Source organism: Pogona vitticeps, chromosome 14 (assembly GCF_051106095.1).
Source record: "Pogona vitticeps strain Pit_001003342236 chromosome 14, PviZW2.1, whole genome shotgun sequence".
NCBI lineage: Eukaryota > Metazoa > Chordata > Lepidosauria > Squamata > Agamidae > Pogona > Pogona vitticeps.
In genome coordinates, this window is record NC_135796.1 from 12,642,405 (window position 1) to 12,663,394 (window position 20,990).

The 20,990-nt window shown below is 42.3% G+C and overlaps 1 protein-coding gene across 16 annotated transcripts in view; it reads right to left on the minus strand.

Moving 5' to 3' along the window:
• Positions 1 to 20,990, minus strand: part of ARVCF (ARVCF delta catenin family member) — a 456,576-nt gene that overhangs the window by 391,666 nt on the left and 43,920 nt on the right. The window lies entirely within an intron of this gene.

A 20,990-nucleotide genomic window follows, 5' to 3' on the forward strand; every position in this document is an offset into this window, starting at 1 on the left:
AATCCTTGCTTGTCTCACCCTCGCATGCAATGATGAGATGCAGGTTTTTTTCCTCCTTGCCCAGAGATGGGGCAAAATAATTGCTCGTGCTTTCAACAGTAGTATCCACCCTGGCGAAATAGGGGTTTTGCGCAAACCGGCAGCTGCTGTGTTGTTGTATGGACGGTTAAAAATTAGCAGCAGCAGGCCTGTTTGCATCTCTTTTGTCAATCATCCAGTCCTTCTATGCTTGTGTTGATTTATATAACAGAGAAAGGCATCCCCTTGTCACAGAAAAATTCTGCATAATTTACAGAGACCCTGATGAACGCAAAAGCACTCTGCGTCTCATTTACAAGAACAGAAATCTCCCAGTGCTTCAAATTTCCTCAGTGACGTGTCTTGACACATTGAAACAGCCTCCATTGATGAGAACAAGAAATTTATTGAGTACACAGTACTTCACCACCCTACTTTCCACTCTAAGAAGTCCAACATGGCAACTGATCTTGAATGTGCAGAATGTACGTATCCGCCAGCATTTGGCATCTGCCAAGCCCACAACAACAATATGCAGATTCAGCTAACGCTCTGCAACTATAATATGCAAATTAGGGGCAGTCTGATCTATTCTTGCTGTGGCTATTGGCACTGAACAAATTTGTTGACACCCTTCCTCCCAAGACAGATGATCCTCATTTGCAATCGACTCTTAAGTAAACAAGGCTGAAAAAACACAACCTTCCTTCTTTAAAAACATAGCTGTTTCTTTTCTTTTCCTAGGGAGAGCAACACTTGATTTCCAAAGAGCCAAGACCTCAGAGGGAATTTCAGAACATAATAAGCCACGACTCTCTTCGGAGACCCAAGTTCAGAAAAAGTGTTTTCCTTTGTAACTGGGGCTGTCCATTGTGACAAGATCAAAGCATTTTTGCTACCATCTGGGAGACAGTAAAATGAAGAAAGGGGGAAAAGGCTCCAGTCGAGGGGAAAGGGGCTCATATTTAGAATTCCTTCCATTCTGCAGGAGCAGTCTGCGGGCTTTCAGAGACATCATAGAGGCTGTGGAGGATGGCTCAACCGGAGATTCCCAAAGGGATTAAACCAAATGGGGAAGCGAGGTGGGGTGGGGGGGGAGGGAAGGAGCCAAGCCAGGCAAATATGCAAGTTTCACGTACCAAGCATTCCTTTCTGTAATTCATGAAGCATGAAATTGCCTCAATATATTAATTGGCTTTGGACCAAAACAATCCTCATTTACCAGTTCAAGAGCAAAACAAATCTATGTATACAAAACTGACACGCCTAATGTGTTGGTTTCATGGATTTTAGGATTAAAACGTTTGTTTATTTTTTTCCTTCCGCCACCAACACTACCTTTGCAAATTACTCCGTCGCGTTTCAGCACATTTTTAACAGTTTCGAAAAGCGCTTCATTTTTGCGTCCGTTCCCTAAGTGCTAACGCAACAGGCATTTATGATTCATGTTCATGTTTGATTGGGGGGGGGAAGCTGAACCAACCTCAACCAAGATGGAACAGACAACAAAATCCCTACATATAAAATACTAAGATCAACCCTGAGGAGACTGGCCTTACGGTGCTTGTCCTCTGAAGCCAGATCTATTTTCATCTGCCACATATTGGAGATTGAACCATCCTGACTAAATTCTGTCCCCTGGTGCTCAGCGTCTTACGTTTTGTCAGAATGGATGTACCTGCGTTCTCCTGACTCTCATTTTAGCCCGGTCTATCGCTACCGCTGAGCTATCAAATCAGGAAACTGCAGCTACCCAGGTCTGATTGTCCCCTTCTGCCTCCATGGCTTCCAGCTGCGTGTGCTATATTTTCACAGTTGTGGCTGCAACTCCAGCACTTTGTGTGTGTGTGTGTGTATGTGTGTGTGTGTGTAATTTTTTTTTAACTCAGGAAGATGGCGAGTTTGCACTTGAAGTATGAATCGTTCTTTTTTGAACCATTTCTTTCCTACACACCCCAAAACTCAAAAATGTGATTCTTCTTCCTAGGAAAGTTGCTCCAGCCTCCAGACCATTGTGGTTACGCCCTTCCGAGCTTTCTCCAGGGCTATGGCATCTCCCTCCAGCTGAAGTCATTAAACAGCATGCAGTATTCCAAGTGTGATCACAGTACACCATGGATGCGTGCAAAGGCATTGCAGTGTTCTTCTGTTCTTGTAGGCTTATTTTGATTGTTGCTAATTAGATTGTTAATTAAACCTCGGCAAGGCAGCAAAGATTTTTTTTGAGACTTAATAGCTTATTATTATATTCTTATCACCTTTAAGAAGCTCAAAGCAGGAACGCAGCCATTCCCCTCTTCCTTCAGAGCCTTCCTGTGAAATATATTTAGTGGAGGAAGTGTGAGTAGCCCAGGGTCATCCAGTGAAAATCTGAACCCAGATCATAACTCACATAAAATTTTAAGAAATAGTACTTTACATAGGACAGAGCGCTGGCTCTAGCTTTTCAGAAGCCTTTGGACAAAGTGGTTGATCTCCAGGAGCCATCAGGTTACTTCCTATGATACTTGTTACACTTGCGGGTTGTGTGGGAAATTTAAGTGGTGGCTACCGAAGGCGAAGTCGCTTTTAAAAAGTGGCCCACAGCCACCCGGAAATGCAACATGTTGATCTGGGGACCGATAACTCTCAGTTGAAGCATTATTATGAAAACCCAGATCGTCAGAGCAAACTCAAAGAGTCAGGCAGGCCACACAAACAGCCCTCTTAAATGCCCAACTAATTTCTCTGTGGCATGTTTGCAAGTGTCGTAAGACTTATGGAATACATCAAATACTGTATGTAACTCACAACCAAACAACTCAAAGCCTAGCCTCATAATTTCAAGCACTCTACCTGCCAGTTGAAAAAGCTGAGTACATAAAGGAACTTCCCACAAAGCTAAAAAAGACTGCTAAGTTTGAAAGAAATGCCTTCAGTCCGCCAAAGGTGCATTTGGGTTTTCTTACAGCAAGTGCTTCATAACTCTATAACACTCCCTTGTGTTCTACCTGTCTGTTTATAACACTATTACAGATCATTGTTATTGCAGTTCCGTACTGTATATCTAATTGACAACCAACGGATACAGTCACAAACATTTTAAGCCACTACAAAGAACAGTTCTTCCCTGCAACCCATCAGATATATTTCACAACATGTTCCTCACACAATCTAAAGCATGTTTACTCAGAACAAGTCCCACAGAATGTAACACAGGCTTTGTCCTCTCCTGTTTTTTACATCTTTGCTGGGGAAAGGTGCTAAAAGCTCTATCCAGCCAAGGAAGTGCCCTTTTAGCACTTCCTCATTCAGCCTTTCTTGCATTTTCCTCCATATTTTTCATTGTTTCCCTTGTGTTAAAACTGTATATTGGAAGTTCTTTGGGGCAGGAACCTGTCCTTTTATACTCTTGAGAAGCACCGTGTGTACTTACGGCACAGCACTATTTGTGTTAACGCCCTATATCTCGTAACTAAACTTCAGATCACTCTTTTCTGTGCATTTCTGTACATTCCACTGAGGCTATGAATCAATGCCCCTGTGGCACCCTCTGGGAAGAGTATTTGCAGATGCATCTCCCACTCCTCGTGGCAACACACTACCACACTCCAAGGCTAGCAGACACTCACAATGCAAGTTCAAATTCTAAGCCTCATGCCATTTGCCTTTGTTCATCTGAAAAGCATCTAGCTTGAATCTAGCATGTCAGAGAAAGCTGCGAAGAGGTTGCTAAGCAATAATAGGATATGCTTTCCAACCGCCTCAGGAGGAAGAAACTGTAACAGGGCAAAGGAAGGGGGTATGTTTGAATGCTTTCTTTCTTAAAGAATTACAAGGACGAAAGTACCTACACAGAAAGGGTTACCTATTTTTCGCTCCATAAGACGCACCTTTCCATAAGACGCACAATTTTTTTAGGAGAAGAAATCAGGGAAATATAATCTGTTTTCTTTGCTCCATAAGACACACAGACTTTCCACCCCCCCTGTTTTGTGGGAAAAAAGTGAGTCTTATGGTGCGAAAAATACAGTACTTTAATCACAGATAGACTTGTCTCACAAACTAGGAGGTACAGTACAGCCAAAATGTGTGAGGCATAAGCAGGGGTGGGTGGGTGTTGTTCTTTTTTTTTCACTCATTTTGTTTTGGACATCCAATTGACAGTTTTGTGAAAGAATTCAAGCACGCAGAAGGAGCATTTATGGAATGACATAAGAACCAGGGTGATTTGGGGCAAATGGGTGTGACAGGGAAGCTTTTTTTAATAAACCACAAATGCTGTGCTTGTGTAACTTGGGAGGAGGGTCCTGTTTAGAGCTTCAGCAGCATGCAAGGCTACGTAGAGAAAAGGTCCCTTGTTTTTCCCCCTCTGCAATCAAGTCAAGGAGCCAGGCTCTTGAAGACAATGGGGCTGAATTAGACTCTAGCACTCCTAGGATGGCTGAGAATTCAATCAAGGCAGTTGGTGACAGAAAATAATCCCTCCCAGCACCCGGACACATCTCACAGACGCTGCAGGAAACAAAACGGGAAAAAAATGGACCCCTTCTTCCCTGCATGTGTCCTGCTCACTTCCCCTCAGCCTCCTGCTCCACAGACAGAAGCATGCAGAGAGTCAATAATACCACGCAAGCACCTTCAGGGTCTAGAGTCTGCTTCACGACTTTCTCCTGCCCTGTGTGTGGCTTGTGTGCACTGCCGCAGAACAAGGCACGCAGGAGGGTGACCTTATGCTGTGCATCAAAAGCAAAGATTCTTAGCGCTGTAGGATAAATGGATAGGGAGACAGACGTGTGCACACACACACACACATGCAGAAAACACACCAAGGCATCCTTAAGTCCTTTCCAGAAGAGAAAAAAAATAACAACTACAAGAACAGAGAGATTATGGACAAGGGAAAAGGTTAAGGAGATTCATTCGAAAGGATGAAAAATGTTCAGAAGCTTCAGCAAGTCCAAAATGTTGCAGCAAGATTGTTAACTGGGACTGGTCACAGGGGTACAGCAGCTCCACTAGCTGCAGATCAATTTTCAGACACAATTCAAAGTGGTAGTTCTAATGTATAAAGCCCTAAATGGCTTGGGTCTTAGCTAAAGAACCTTTACTAGCTCAAGAACCTCCCTTCATGAGTCTACCCAGGTGTATGGAGTTCCAGAATTTGGAAAAAGCAATAGAAGGGCCTTCCTCTCATTCCTACCACCTTTACAGATCTGTCCGGTGGGGACACAGGAGATGGCAGATGACACATGAAGATAGGTCTCATCCTCATGTCCCGTTACCTCCAATTTAAGATTCATGCCAACTGAAGAACTAGACCAATGAGCATCTATGATTTACTCCCCCCAACAACCAACTAGGAAACCTAGATGCAACTTCATAAGAATTACAGTTCATGTTCTGTTTTGTCAGAAATTCTGCACAGACTCACAACTACTAAGTGCTTAATCACTGTGGGATTATTTGATATGCCCATGATAGACATGATTTGGTTTTGCTGTGTACTAATTAGATTTAACTCTAAAATTATTTGGTTCTGTTGCATACTAGTTAGATTTAACTTTAAAATCTCCTGCATGGTCACATTAATCTTAAATCCAGAGGTTTCTTCATAAAATGATGGTAGATCAAATGCTCTGGGGCCTTCCATGGCAGGTTAGAATTTGCTATGACATTGTGATATTAAGATACAGTATCTCAAAAAAAATAATAATAATAAGAGGGGGAGCTTCGCAGAGGGATTTCCTAATTTAATCATCAGCACTATCTTAAACTTCTTGGAAACTGTGACAAAGCAGACACTCACTCCAAGCAAAAAGGTTTTCAAGCTTCAAGAGCAAATGAATGAATGAATGAATTAGATGAATTAAATAAAATAAAAACTCTATTTGGTTGTTGTGGGTTTTTCAGGCTCTTTGGCCATGTTCTGAAAGTTGTTCTTCCTGACGTTTTGCCAGTCTCTGTGGCCAGCATCTTCAGAGGACAGCACTCTGACTGGCGAAACGTTAGGAAGAACAACCTTCAGAACACGGCCAAAGAGCCCGAAAAACCCACAACAACCATTAGATCCTGGCCGTGAAAGCCTTCGCGAATATATCACTCTTGCTGAAGTCCACAGTTGTTGTTGTTGTTATTGTTGTTTAGTCATGTCCTACTCTTCGTGACCCCATGGACCAGAGCACGCCAGGCCCTCCTGTCTTCCACTGCTTCCCGGAGTTGGGTTAAATTCATGTTGGTCACTTTGGTGACACTGTCCAACCATCTCGTCCTCAGTTGTCCCCTTCTCCTCTTGCCTTCACATTTTCCTAACTTCAGGGTCTTTTCCAGGGAATCTTCTCTTCTCATGAGAAGTCCACAGTAGTAATAATGTTGTGGGTGTATTGTTGTGATAAGGAGGAGAGATTATTTGTCACAGCGTTAGGAAGAACAACCTTCAGAACACGGCCAAAGAGCCAAAAAACAAACAAACCCCACAACAACCATTAGATCCCGGCCATGAAAGCCTTCGCGAATACAAAAACTTTATTTGCAGCTGTTTTCTGCATTTCTTTTTTATAGTCATCCCACTAGCCACACCTTTGAAGATGAGGTTGTTGAATTAGGAGTCAAGCCAGTTTTGAATAGCTCAGAACAGAATAAATACTGCAGATGACTAGAAATAATTGAAACGGCTCATCGGAAGTTACTGGCTCCAACTGTGCCCTCTGGGGGGTGCCAAAACGTTACTGATCAAAGGTCTGTGGATGCAAGAGTTCATCATTTCCCAAGATGGGCACCCATCTGAATATTCTGGACTTCCAACTCATTGAACCTATTGCACCAAGGAAGCGAATGCAAAGAGTTAAGACCTTTTCTTTTCTTTCACCTCTGCCTTATGACTCAAAGAGGGGGAAAAAATTCAAAGGGAAGCAATTACATTCAAAACAGAATGAATCCCATAATTATACCTTCAGAGGTGTGTGAAAATATTTTGAAAAGCCACAATTATGACAGGTGCTTTGCAAGAATCATACAAGACCCTTCTGCTCTCAAAGCTTGACAGATTTAACAACAGAAGCGAAAAAATGTCGGGTTTTATATGCATAGAGGAAAGGATTCGCTGGCCTCCTCTGAGGCAGGGAAACATTAGGGATAAAATTCCTGATAGTGAGAGTTTTTTTGACAGTAAAGTGGACCAAGTGGTGGGCCTTCCACTGGTGGTTTTCAACTAGAAGAGACAGGATGGCCATTTTCTCAGTATGCCTTAGCTGTAGATTTCCTTCACTGGGAGGGGGTTGGATTCATTGACTCCTGGGGTCCTTTCCAACTGTACAGTTCCATAATTCTAAAATGTTATGAGATTACTTCTGTGCTACCCTCACGCTTCAAAGACAGCTTCCAAAAGGTTCGAACTACATGTTAATACTTGCACAGATGGAGCAGTCTTCAGACCATTCAAAAGTAGTCTTGCAAAAGGATGTATACATCCACATTGCAAATTACAGTGGTACCCTGCATAGAGACGTTAATCCATTCCAGGATTAACGTCGCTATCCGGATTCGTCGCTATGCGGGGGGGGGGGAACCCATAGGAACGCATTAAACTCCGTCTAATGCGTTCCTATTGGGGAAAAACTCACCGGTAAGCGAAGATTCCCCCATCCGGCCGCCATTTTCGCTGCCCGGTAAGCAAGGGCAGGGCGCAAAAACGCTGCGGGCTGCCATTTTCTGCACCCCGTGGCCATTTTGGAACTGCTGATAAGCTGTTTTGTAAACATCGCAATGCGAAGATCGGTAAGCAAAACGCTTACCGATCATCACAATGCGATGTTTAGCCTATCTAAACATCGCAATGTGATCGCATTAGTGATCGCAAAAAACATGTTGCTATGCGGATTCGTTGTTATGTGCCATTAAGTTGGAAACAACTTATAGTGACCCTAATAGAGCTTTCAAGGTGAGTGAGATACTGTATTTAAGGAGTGGCATTACCAGTTCCACTCTTCCAGTGGTCTCCATGGCTCAGCAGGCTTTTGAACCCAGGTCTCCCGAGTCCTACTCTGTCACTTTATCCATTACACCACACTTGGTGTATAGATGCACATACGGTACATAAACCAAATTTTAAAAATGAATATTAACCAATTGTTCCTAAAAAAGACAACAGAAGTAGCCACTGCTATCACCAATATGTCTCTGGAATCTGTTTGACACAAGTAAGACAGTTATTTGTTCTTGTTCCAGGACATCAGCTAGAATTTGGGGAAGCTGTGTTTTTATAATTCAGCTCCCAATATCCTTCAACTAACATGGTCAACGGGAGGATGCTGGAACTTGTAGTCTGAAAGTCACTGACTGAAATCCAGCATTAAGTCGCAACTAGAGGCCTGACTCAATTGAACTTATAAAGGAGTTTATTTCATTCAGAAATATTTTCACCTCACCTTTCTCCTTAGAAAAGACCAATTAAAAGACAGTATGTAAAGCTAACAATGAGTACAGTGGGGTCTTGACTTGAGAACTTAATCCGTATTGGAGGGCAGTTCTCAAGTCAAAAAGTTCTCAGGTCAAATCTGCATTTCCCATAGGAATGTATTGAAAACCATTTGATCCGTATCTGCTCTTTTCCGTCCATAGAAATTAATGGGAAGCTGCTATTCCCCCTTCAACCACTAGAGGGGGGATATTTTCTTTCTTTTTTTCTTAGGTCAAGAAGGGTTCAGGGAAGGCAGGGAAAATACAGTCCAGGCAGTACAGTGGACCCTTGACTTACAGAATTAATCTGTTTTGGAACGGTGGCTGCAGGTCAACAAGTCTGTAGGTCAAGTCTCCATTGAGCTACAGTGCGTTGAAAACCGATTAATCCCGTAACAGGCCGTTTTTGTTCCATTTTGGTTTTTTTCTGTAAGTCAAATCTCAGTCTGCAAGTCAAATCTAAATTTTGCGGCCAGAGAAGTCTGTAACTCAAAAAGTCTGTAAGTCAAGCCGTCTGTGAGTCAAGGGTCCACTGTATACAATACTAAAAGGCTCAAACTATCACACTAAATGGTAAACAAAAACAACACCAAAAAGCATTCAAACCAGTAAAGTACAGCAATATATTCAACAAGTGTGGGAAACTTCTGCTTAAAGGTTGTAGCTGCATACTGTTCCAGTGCCGTGCATACATTCCTGGCAGGAAGCAGCAGCTGCCAGCAAGTGGGGTAACCCCTTCTTCAACCTTTTTGCTTAGAGGTAGAGCATAAGATCAAAGGGTTATTTTAGGCAATCCTAGTTATCATTAGATAACTAGTACTCTATCTGTTTCTCTCATAACACACTATATAATCATGCTAAGTAAATAAAAGAGCTCTCAGGGTGTTGCCAGTTGGCTCTGCTGGCTCAGACATCCGCTCTCGACTCCTTTGTTCTCTCTCTAAGGCAATTAGCCTTCCCTTTGTTCCGTGATCACCCACAAACAAGCCCCACTCAGGCAGGCAGTTGCTAAGGACAAGCTTGCCTGAAGAGAAAGGAGTTTGTCTGCAAAGGTGGAGCCAGCCTGGTCTCCTGTAGGAGGGAGTTCCAAAGTCTGAGAACAGCCACAGAGAAGGCCTCTCCTGTGTCCCCACCAAAGATACCTGTGAAGGTGGTGGGATCAAGAGAAAAGTCTCTCTTGATGATCTTAACAACCAGGCAAGCTCCTCCTAAAGGGAAAACTGGTCCCTGAGATAACTTGGGTTGAAATTGCTTAGCGCTTTATAGGTTAGAACCAACACTGAATTGGGCCCAGAACCAATTCAGCAGCCAGTAGAGTTGCTGCAACCGGAGGATTATAGGATCCCTGAAACCAGCTCCAATTAGCAATGTGGCAGCTGCATTTGCACCCGGTGAAGTTTCCAAATGCTTTCTAGAGGCAGCCACACATAGAGCGCATTGACTCAGAAGTATGGTTGATTCATCAAATCCTCACGGACTGAGTGGGCCTACTCTAGTTGTGATTTACTACTGGGTTTCAGTCAGTGCTTGAAAGGCTTGAACTAGACAGCTGTGTCAGAGGAAATAATCTCATTTCTTTTTCAGAAGGAAAATCATGCACAATGTCACTTAATCTCCCACGAAGTATTGCCATCCCTTTTACTAGCATTGGCCCTGAGGCATGCAGAAATCTAATGAATTCAGATTTTTCTCAGGGAAAGTATTGTCTACCCCAACACAAAATCCAAGATACCTATGAGAAACCAAACAGATGATATGCTTTGGCTTTACACAAACAAGCCCTCAGACAGCAGACTCCCTCATCACCACGACACTGAGGTCTACATTAATCTATGAATTCTGGTGTATTTTAATTTCCATAAACCAGTTTGCCAGGTGGGAGATAACGGCAAACTAAAATGTCTATATAAGCATAAAGAACTTATTTTACAAATGCAAGTAGTAGTATCAGAGGGCTAGTTTACACAAGGACAAACTATACTTTAGAGCAGCCATTCTCAGCCATTTATTGACCACAGCCATAAACATGATATGAAAGGAATATAGGCCGCATTAGGACCTCATAAATCACATAAGATAAAGGTAAAAGTTCCCATTGATATTTAGTCCAGTCGTGTCCAACTCTAGGGGATGGTGTTCATCCCCGTCTCCAAGCCATAGAGCCAGCGTTTTGTCCGAAGAGAGTCACGTGGCCAGCATGACTAAACACGGGACGCCGTGTCACATTATAAGTCACATAATGAACGTCATAATGTGGTATGTGAAGAACTGTTTCCAGTGTGTGGCCCCTTTCAAATGTGCCAGGGCCCCTCCGGGTGATGTATGGCCCCTATTGAGAATGGCTAATTTAGAGTCCCAACCCAAAACCAGTGGCCTGAATCAGAACTAATTATACCGCTTTTATTTTTTTAACAAACGGCACTTTACGATAGCAAAGATGGGCAGTGATCTTAGATATTCTCTCCCCTACCACTTCGCACACACCCAGCTTGAAAAGAAACGTCCTGTTCTGTTAAATTGTAGCATAGCCTTCGCTCTCATATCTGATTCGCCTCTCTTGATAGCTCCACTCTTAGCATGGAGGCACATCTGTACTGCCAAACAGTTGAATATTTCTACCAGATTTGCAGAGAAAACCCTCTCCCAGTAGTAAAATCCATTTCCCACCTGGATAGTGGTGTGTGGGTGGATGTGTGGGGAAAAACAACGCTCGTTTTGAATCTTTAACTCCCTGCTAAGACTGTCAAAAAAACAGAGTGGCTGCAAACAAATATGATATAATTTAAAAAAAATTGGTAGGTCAAACCTAAAAAAAAAAAAGAAAAGAAAAAGAGAGCCACAACATACAATGTAACACATACAGTGATTGGCAGCAGGATAATTCTTTTAATCTTAGCAAAGTGAAGACAGAGAATAAAATAAGTCGCTGGAGACCATCAGCATTTTCCCATAGCTCTGATATTCATGAGCAAGAAGATTAATACTGGGTTCTCTCTCTTTTTATTTGTTTTTAAACACATCTTGCAGTATGGTAATAAGGCAGTGGTGGGGGAACAAATGATTAAACCGCCTTCTGAATTCCACTTCTCGGCACCGACCCAAGCTTCCTTAACCGACAAGGGGGTGAATGACAAGCACTGCATTCTCAAAATTTTTATTGTCGCCAGCATATTTTACGTGAGAGAAGCCCTAAGAGGAAAAAAGGATGTCTTTGCATTTGGCTCAGGCTAATTCATGCAGAGATATGCAAAGTTAAAAGCACTGAGAACAAGCTTACAAGAGCTACTGAATATGATCACACCAGGTTTTTCACTAACAGCTAAGGTGGGAGATGTTTGTGGTGGGGTTGCGAGACACGCAGGGCCTTGCCTTTGAATGTTGTGAGTTCAAGCCAGCATGAACACCAAAGGCTGCAGCTGTATGAAGCATCTTCAGACCTTAGTTGTGAAATCATTGCAGTTTAGCAACTGAATTTTTCGGAGAGAGCAGCTCCGCACGCTACTTCCATGGCTTCCTACCACTTCCTCTGCCAAAAGTTTATTTCCACCAAAAATACATTAAGGAGAGAGACCAAATAGCTGCACGATGATTATTATTATTAATGCAACTCGTCAGCCTTCTGGAAGCATACAGTACTAAGAAAAAAGCTGAAGTTGTTTCATCCAGGGGATGGAAGCTGGCCCTGCTCCATCTCCTCCTTTGACGGGGGAAACTCTCTCCTCCTTAACCCCAGATGTTCCACTCAGTAAAGACTTCATAAGACCAGAGTTTAAGTCCACGTAGGTTGGCTCCCCGGGCTTGCACCGATAACTTCTATACTTCATCAAAAGCTGAGAAGCCAGCTGTGCCAACACCAGCATCCATCAGGCCCTGAGAGATAGGGACCATAATTTTGCATTTTTATAAAGCTCCCTGTCTGTTCCTACAAAAGTCCTTCAAAAAATGCCATTTCTAAGCTCACATTTCCCCCCCCCCATCCAAATACAAATGACGCATACACAGTTGCACTAAGAAGCATGTCAAAACATGGATTTATTTTCCCCAAGTTATAATTTAGAATTTTAACAGTGATGCAATACAGTGCAAGTCAGATAATTCAAACGGCCCAACCATTTTAATTGTTCAAAGCGTCTTAGCCTGATTTTCAGCCAAAAGGGCTCCCACAGAGGCATCCAAAAGATCAATAACTAGTCTTGGCTGTGTTTTTCCTTATATTCTCTTCCTCCTATATTTTGTATCCATTGTCTATTTTAGCACACAATTGTCTTGAGGGCAGGGACCTCTGTATATCGTTGCCGATACAGATCTGTTACTTCCCATGTAATCTGATGGGGTGGTGCGACTAAAGGCAATGGATAACAGGAGCCGTGGACCCTATGAATGGCAACTCAAACAGTTGTTGCACTGCCCAAAGGATGTATTTATTCCTCCTTCTCATAGCAAACTCCTCGTGCTGTGCCGACTGAAGCACAGCCCTCAAAACTGCTAAAATATTTCTCCCAATGCTGCAAGCAATGTGAGGTAGCTCTATCTAACTACTTTAATTTTCTAGCCAAACAGGATGGCTCTGGGCACCATGATAAAATTAAAGGGTGACTATACAGTATCTGTATATTGTCCCCCGGCTTATTTAACTTATATGCAGAATACATCATGCGAAAGACTGGACTGGAGGAATTCCAAACCGGAATTAAGATTGTCAGAAGAAATATCAACAATCTCCGATATGCAGATGATACCACTCTGATGGCAGAAAGTGAGGAGGAATTAAGGAACCTTGTAATGAGGGTGAAAGGGGAGAGCGCCAAAATGGTCTGAAACTCAACATCAAACTCAGCTAAGATCATGGCCACTGGTCCCATCACCTCCTGGGAAATAGAAGGGGAAGATAAGGAGGCAGTGACAGGTTTGACTTTCTTTGGCTCCATGATCACTGCAGATGGTGACAGCAGCCACAAAATTAAAAGACACCTGCTTCTGGGGAGGAAAGCGATGACAAACCTCGACAGCATCTTAAAAAGCAGAAACATCAACCTTGCCAACAAAAGTCCAAATAGTCAAAGCTATGGTTTTTCCTGTAGTGATGTATGGAAGTGAGAGCTGGACCATAAAGAAAACTGACCGTTGAAGAATTGATGCTTTTGAATTGTGGTGCTGGAGGAGACTCTTAAGAGTCCCCTGGACTGCAAGGAGAAGGAACCTATCCATTCTGAAGGAAATCAACCCTGAGTGCTCACTGGAAGGACAGATTGTGAAGCTGAGGCTCCAGTACTTTGGCCATCTCATGAGAAGAGAAGACTCCCTGGAAAAGACCCTGATGTTGGGAAAGAGTGAAGGCAAGAGGAGAAGGGGACGACAGAGGACGGGATGGCTGGACAGGGTCATCGAAGCGACCAACATGACTTTGACACAATTCCAGGAGGCAGTGGAAGACAGGAGGGCCTGGCGTGCTCTGGTCCATGGGGTCACGAAGAGTCAGACACGACTAAACGACTAAACAACAACAACATCTGACTAAACAACTTTTCTTGAAATACTGCTACTATAGCTTGATAAATAGAAAGTTCCGCTCTCTGCTCAGTCTGCTCCCAATATCAGAACCACTTCTGATACAGTCTATTCTACCGACTCGGGCTTCAACACCATCATAGTCTGTATAAGACTAGACTTAGTTGTGTGGGAAGAGTTATAGAAAGGCCAGGACTAACTCACAATGTGCAGATGTGGAACACACCATCTCTGAACGCCTTGCCACTGAGCCAGCTCCAAGCATTTTGCGTGCTGATGTGGAAGAGCATCTGGGAAGGAGCGTAACTCAAGGATAGAACAGATGGCTATGCATAAAGAAAACCCCAGGTGCAAACCCCGGGTCCTTCTTTGCTGATTTTTACTTTGTTCTACATGATGCAGTGGAGTGACATGGCAGCATGACTGCACTCCTTTTCACTGTAAGTAGGAAAGCACTCAAAATAGTACCATGCAAGAGTATTAAATAAAAACATAGCAGTAAAGATACATAGCAGAATGACCATGGTGCCATCAAAGCCCAACAATTTGTACCGCAGTTACCAGGATGAGGGCCGTGTGTTCGTGTTTGCACGTGCGCGCACATACGGACATGAGAGAAAGAAAACCGAAAACCCGATTCTGACAACTGTAACTCAAATTGTTGACCTTAAATGACACCCATAGTCATTATGAAACGCAGATTTCGTGCTATCTTTTTTTAAAATAAAAACTCTGCATGGTGATATTTTGAATGCTCTCCTACCGAATGTACAAAGGGGTACAGTTATTCTGCCATTTCATTCCACTGCATGGTGCCAGAATGGAGTGAAAAAATGCAAAAAAGGAAATCCTACCATTTAATAAAGCTAAGCTTGCATTCATTTCTCTTTTAGTAAATCAAACCATAATGAAATAGCCAACAGTTGTAACATGAATACACACAGACCTCAACAGTATAAAGGAAGGAGGTCAGATCGCACACGTAAGTCACCGCCCAATTTTTAAAAAAACCAACAAATTAGCTTTCAACTTCAGTGAACCAAGGTAAAAATAATTGGTGTCGGCTTTTAAAGGGCCTTTTCAAAACACACTGAAACACTTTTTAAAAAGGAATGCTATTTGCAGGTTCCATAAGCTACTGTATTTCATTATCACATTTTATTGGATCCTTCTGATCCACCTGACTCTCACATTCATTACATGAAGAACTGTGTTGAGAAAGGCCTTTAAAAGGGAGGGGCCAGCCCCCGCTTGACCATTTCTTCAAAAGGGTTTTTTTCCCCTCCTTCTAAGCACCGAAGAAATGCCTAATACACATAAATCATATGTGATTACATAATAAATTTTGATTAGCTCTGAGACTTCAATGCAAGGATTAATCCACATATATTGTTATCCAGGAAGAAGCAGGGGAATGGGGAAGCAAGCAGTCTACTGGCCCATTCTCGTTAAAAATTGCATTCCTGGGAGCAACATACAATGGGGGGAAAATTAATCTTTTCACGCTCCTCTAAATTGGAAGTTCCTATCAGCAGGACCAGTTCTGTCGTCCATAAACAACTTGCTGCAGGGCAGCCAGATTGGCTACAGCAGGACTAACTCTGTAACCAATGGCCAGGACTCATGCATGCATGCATGCAAGTTCCACATCTGCATTGCAGCTTTTGGCAGCTGCCAACGCTGCCTGGTAAACTAAGCAAAAGCCAAGTCTGCAGCGACGCGCTATAAGAGGGATAGCTCTCAGATAGCTCTGACTAAGTACTGTAGCTACATTCAGAACTTTAAAACAGTGAGTTATAAACAACTAGTTACTGGTAGTTAGTTCCTTCTTGCAATAAGAAAAAGTTATAATAATTAAGTTTTATTACAACTATAATATAACAAATGGCCATTCTTTTCCCTGTGCAATTGTTTCAGGATGCTTTTACAGTCGTGAGTGAGGCTTTATGGCATAAGTGTGTTTTGTTGCCGGGATCTGCTGCTCACAGCATGCTGATTTTGAATAACTAGGAGTAGCCATTTTGATTACTTTTGCTTAAGAGGAAAGCAAAGGGTGAAATCCAGTCGTAAATCGCACCCAGAGTAGGCCCACTGGCATGTGGTGAGCCAACTCCTCCGTAAGATCCACTGATCCAATGGGCCTACAATAGTTGTGACTCAACACTGGTTGTCAGCCAGTGAGCTAATTCTAAGACTTGGAGATTTGAATCTATAATAGCAATTAAGTACGTGGTGGTCCATGGAACTGTAAATAATTAAACTATTTCGCGAAGGCTTTCACAGCCGGGATCTAATGGTTGTTCTGGGTTTTTCAGGCTCTTTGGCCGTGTTCTGAAGGTTGTTTTTCCTAACGTTTCGCCAGTCTCTGTGGCTGGCATCTTCAGAGGACAGCACTCTGTGCTCTGGTGTAGTTGGCTTGGGAGTGGTGTATTTATGGCTGTGAGATCAGCTTTTGTCCTTTTCAGGAGATGGGTGATAAGTGTGTCTTGTTGTGGGTGTATTGTTGTGATAAGCAGGAGAGATTATCTGTCACTGTGATTGATGGGTGTTATTAGCTGGTCTTTTGTGTGTAGTGATCCCTGGTCCTTGTTTTGAAGGGTTAAACTGGTGAAACGTTAGGAAGAACAACCTTCAGAACACGGCCAAAGAGCCCACAAAACCCAGAACAACAATTAAACTATTGCTTTTCAAAAGTAGCTTTGTAAGCCAGTGGTTCCCTACTCAGGTGTTCTTACATGCCTTGAACCCTTTCCCACCAGCTGTGCTGGCTGGGGGTTCCTGGAATTTGCAGTACAAGAGCACCTGGGTTACCTAAGGTTGGGAACCACTGTATTAAGCACTGCTCTTCTGCCATTATATTGCTCCCGTTATATTGCTCGGCCACAGGCAGCTGCAGAGCAAGATTTATCAGGTGGAAAACAGGAGCCAGGAATCATAAGCTGGAAACCGGAAGCCTAAAAACAGCTAGGGCATGCAGTCTGTAGTAGGTGTGATCGATGTGAACTTGATGGCAATAGCAAGGAATAAAATGAGAGCTGTCCATGGAACATACAGTACGTCTGATGGATCAGACCAAACATTTAACTAAATCAACATCTTGTTCCTACAGCAGCCATCCAGATTCTTCTCAGAAGTCCAAGTTATCAAGTGAATGGCCCTTTCATTTTCTATATCCCTCAGTAAATTGTATTCCGGGAATTATTTTAATCAGCCGTGTTAGACTGATTTAAAGCAATGTTCACATATATATATATTCTCAAATTCTCAATATATGACTTACTGATACACCGAAAGAAGTACAAGACAGTTCACAATTTGACACACTAAATTAAAAGTGTTTATTTTTCACTCCCAGTTAGGATTAACACACCAGAAATCAATCCCCACACTGAAACACTGATTCAAATTAGCTATTGCCAATTAATCACGGAAAGCTTTCGTCGACCCGCCTACTGGTTAATTGCAACTCTAGGTGAAACTTGTTCACCCCCTAGGAATCAACACAACAAAGTCCTACTCACCCCACACGCCCTGGGTTGCCACGCATCTCTGTTATTTAAGTTCATGACCATCCAGAAGTGTCAATAATCCAATGATATCTACTGCCAGAACTGTTTCACAAATTCCACTCTGGGTAAATTGCTTTCCCACTGTAGTTTCCAGTTGGCACGGACTCACAGTTTCCTTCCCCAAAATGTCGCTCAGCCCTGCTGAGAGTTAATTACTACCTTCCACCCCACTGTGATCTTTACTTATTGTGGCACAGCAGCTGAACCTTGTAAAGCAAACTGAAATCCAAGAGACTGAAATGATAGGAAAAAAATCAATTTGATCACTAAGTCTTATGCTCTTCATTATCACTGTCCTTTTTTCTACTGTATTTGTTCTCTGGCTGTCCTTGCATTATCACGGTCTCACTTTTTTGTTTTGCATCAGCAACAATAATGTGTTGTTTTCTCTTCCTGCACTTCTTCCAAGCTTCTATAATTGCCTAGATTTCACACGTAATCCTAAACTATGGGTTAGTACCACTGGCACAATGCTTGAGGCTCACACAATCCCTGTTCCCCTCACTTTACTCTTACTTACACCACACCTTTCTCCTAAGAAGGGACCTAAATTAGTTTACATCATTAAAACACAATGCTAACACCAATAACAGTGAATTGTTCAAATATTAAAGAAATTAATAACATTAGATTAAGAATGTTAGGAAAAGCTGCCTAGAGTGGTCATATTGACCAGATAGGCGGGATATAAATAGAATAAGTAAGTAAGTAAGTAAGTAAGTAAGTAAGTAAGTAAGTAGTAAGTAAGTAAGTAAGTAAGTAAGTAAGGAAGGAAGGAAGGAAGGAAGGAAGGAAGGAAGGAAGGAAGGAAGAAGGAAAGAAAGAAGGAAAGAAGGAAAGAAGGAAAGAAAGAATGAAAGAAAGAAAGAAAGAAAGCATGACTTAAAGCAGATTTAGAAACAACAAAATGCAAAACATGTCTTATCTTAAAACCTCTTCTGGTGCAATCACAAAGAGATCCATTCTACTTCCATTTCTGGATAACTACGTACCATTACTCCAATAGTCCCAATTAGAGCTAACTAACTGAAATGAATACAATTTATTACTCAGAAAAACATATGTTCCGTGGACTTCAGTGGATCTATTCTAGTTAGGACTAAAAATGAATTTCTCCCAATGCCTTAAACCCAGACCAACCAATCCAAGGCCTTACCAGCCCTGACTCTTCAAAAGCATTCAAGAATTATCCTCTGCTTGAGAGAATATCAACTCTCATAATCCCTCTGGAACCAGACCATCCTTAAGGAGGTGCCACCCTGTCGATACAAAGGCTGTATTCAGTCCATACCTCCACAGCCAACTTTCCATCCCCCCCCCCAAAAAAAACCACAAGCCAGTTAACAAAGGACAGCTGAAATCTTGAGTCACTTATGTGTAAGCTAATAATAGATAAGCAAAGTACATTTATTGGCACAGTTTACAAAACTAAGCAAATTTAAAGATAAGCAATGCAATATTCTCCACGTCAGCTCAGAAATAAATCCTACTCAATTCAGTGAGATTTACTCCCAAGCAGATATGAACCAGATTACAGCCTGAATCATGGAAAAACAACAGAAACCAAGATCTATTGAATGAATGACATATTTTATTTATTGAACTTCAAAAATTCTGATGCAACATCATAATTGTTTGCTTTGTTTTTTTAATGTATTAGCAATTATGCAGTATTTGTAGGTTTATACATTCCATATGGGTAATAAACCTGTATTGCTACAATAATTAGAACTTGGCCATAATTATACTGTGGTTTTGTTCAGCCCTGTATTATAGAGCCAAAGGGCGAGGGGGATGATTCTAGCTCCGAAGTACACTGAAGCAGAACATCTCTCCAGATGTTCAAATAGAAGGCTTTTCATGTCTCAGCAGGAACTATCAGCAGTTGCACCCTAGAGCTTCTGCATGCAATGCACTTATTCTACCCCTGAAAGACAGGCAAGTGCAAGAAAACAGGGAGCTGCTTTCTAATACAGTATTAGGACACTTGTCCAATTAACTCACTATTGTCTGAATTCACTGGAAGTAACTTTTAACGCTTCAGACAGAAAGCTTTCGCAACCCTTCTTGCTGAATCCAGCACTTTCTGGATGGAAAATATGTGCTCTACCACTGAATATATAACTTTATCCCAACTTAGAACTCCATCTTGATTTTCACACCTCCCTTCTCCCCCCCCCCCATTTATTTAAAAGCTTTGTGGGATAGATGTCAGAGGGATTTAGATAAGGGTTATGAAGTGGGGGAAAGGATGCTTACTCATTCCCCAACCCCATCCCCCACCAACATTGATTTTCCCACCGTGGGAAAATCAGTGGTGCCTCGCAAGACGAATGCCTCGCGGGACGAAAAACCCGCAAGAAGATTGGTTTTTGCGATCGCTATGGTGCCTCGCAAGACGGTTTCTTCTATGGCCATGCTTCGCAAGACTTTCTTCCCCCAAGACCAATGCAAGGTTCCCATAGGGAGACAATTTTTTCACAAGACAGCGATTCTCATGGAACGAATTACATTCGTCTTGCAAGGCATCACTGTATTCTCAGCCACTGAGGAAAAAGTATACAGATGGCTGCAACCCACAGGTAACAGCGATTCAGGATGGATGGGGTGGGAACTGGCAGTATGTTCTCACCACCAAGGAATTGGTGAAGGGGAAAGAGATTAACTCTCATTCCCTCTTCTGTTTCCCTACCAACTCCTGATCGAATTAACGGATAGAAGCGTTTTTGAAAAAGCAGAACAAAATACGGTGGGAAAATCCAATCTCACATTTTCCATAGTGCACATGATTGGGTTGATCCAAGCCCACTTTGTTCCCATGTAAACAGGTTTACTCCAAGGCGGAAACTGAGTGAATTCATGTCAACAGTAATTATTTCTGCAATATTACTTTGCACTGGATTTACCAACAGGGATCCTATTTAAAGCTTACCACTTCTTCTAAATTAAAGACAATAGAGCTAGTTACCATTGGGCAGAATAAGGATTAATGGCAAACTGATTTAACCTAACTCTCCTAAACAATTTACTGATTAAAGATGTTGCTGGGAAAGCGCTGACCCTTTTGAAGCAATTCTGTAATTAACATAGAGGCGCTTCCCCCTCTTTTTAGTTCTAGCCATGAAGAAAAAAAAAACATTTGCGTGAATCCCAAAGAAAGTAAATCTATCATGCAAGCACTTCTATTACCTTTCTAGATTCTACATTTCAGGACAAAGGCATTGCAGCTTTGGAACATTCACAGAACAATAGTTGGGATTGTATCACAGGTAGGGTCTTCTTTGGTTGTTGTGGGTTTTTCGGGCTCTTCGTCCGTGTTCTGAAGGTTGTTCTTCCTAACATTTTACCAGTCTCTGTGGCCGGCATCTTCAGAGGACAACACTCTGCTCTGGTGCAGTTTGTTTGGGAGTTGAGTATTCAGGGCTGTGAGATCAGCTTTGTCCTTTTCACGAAATGGGT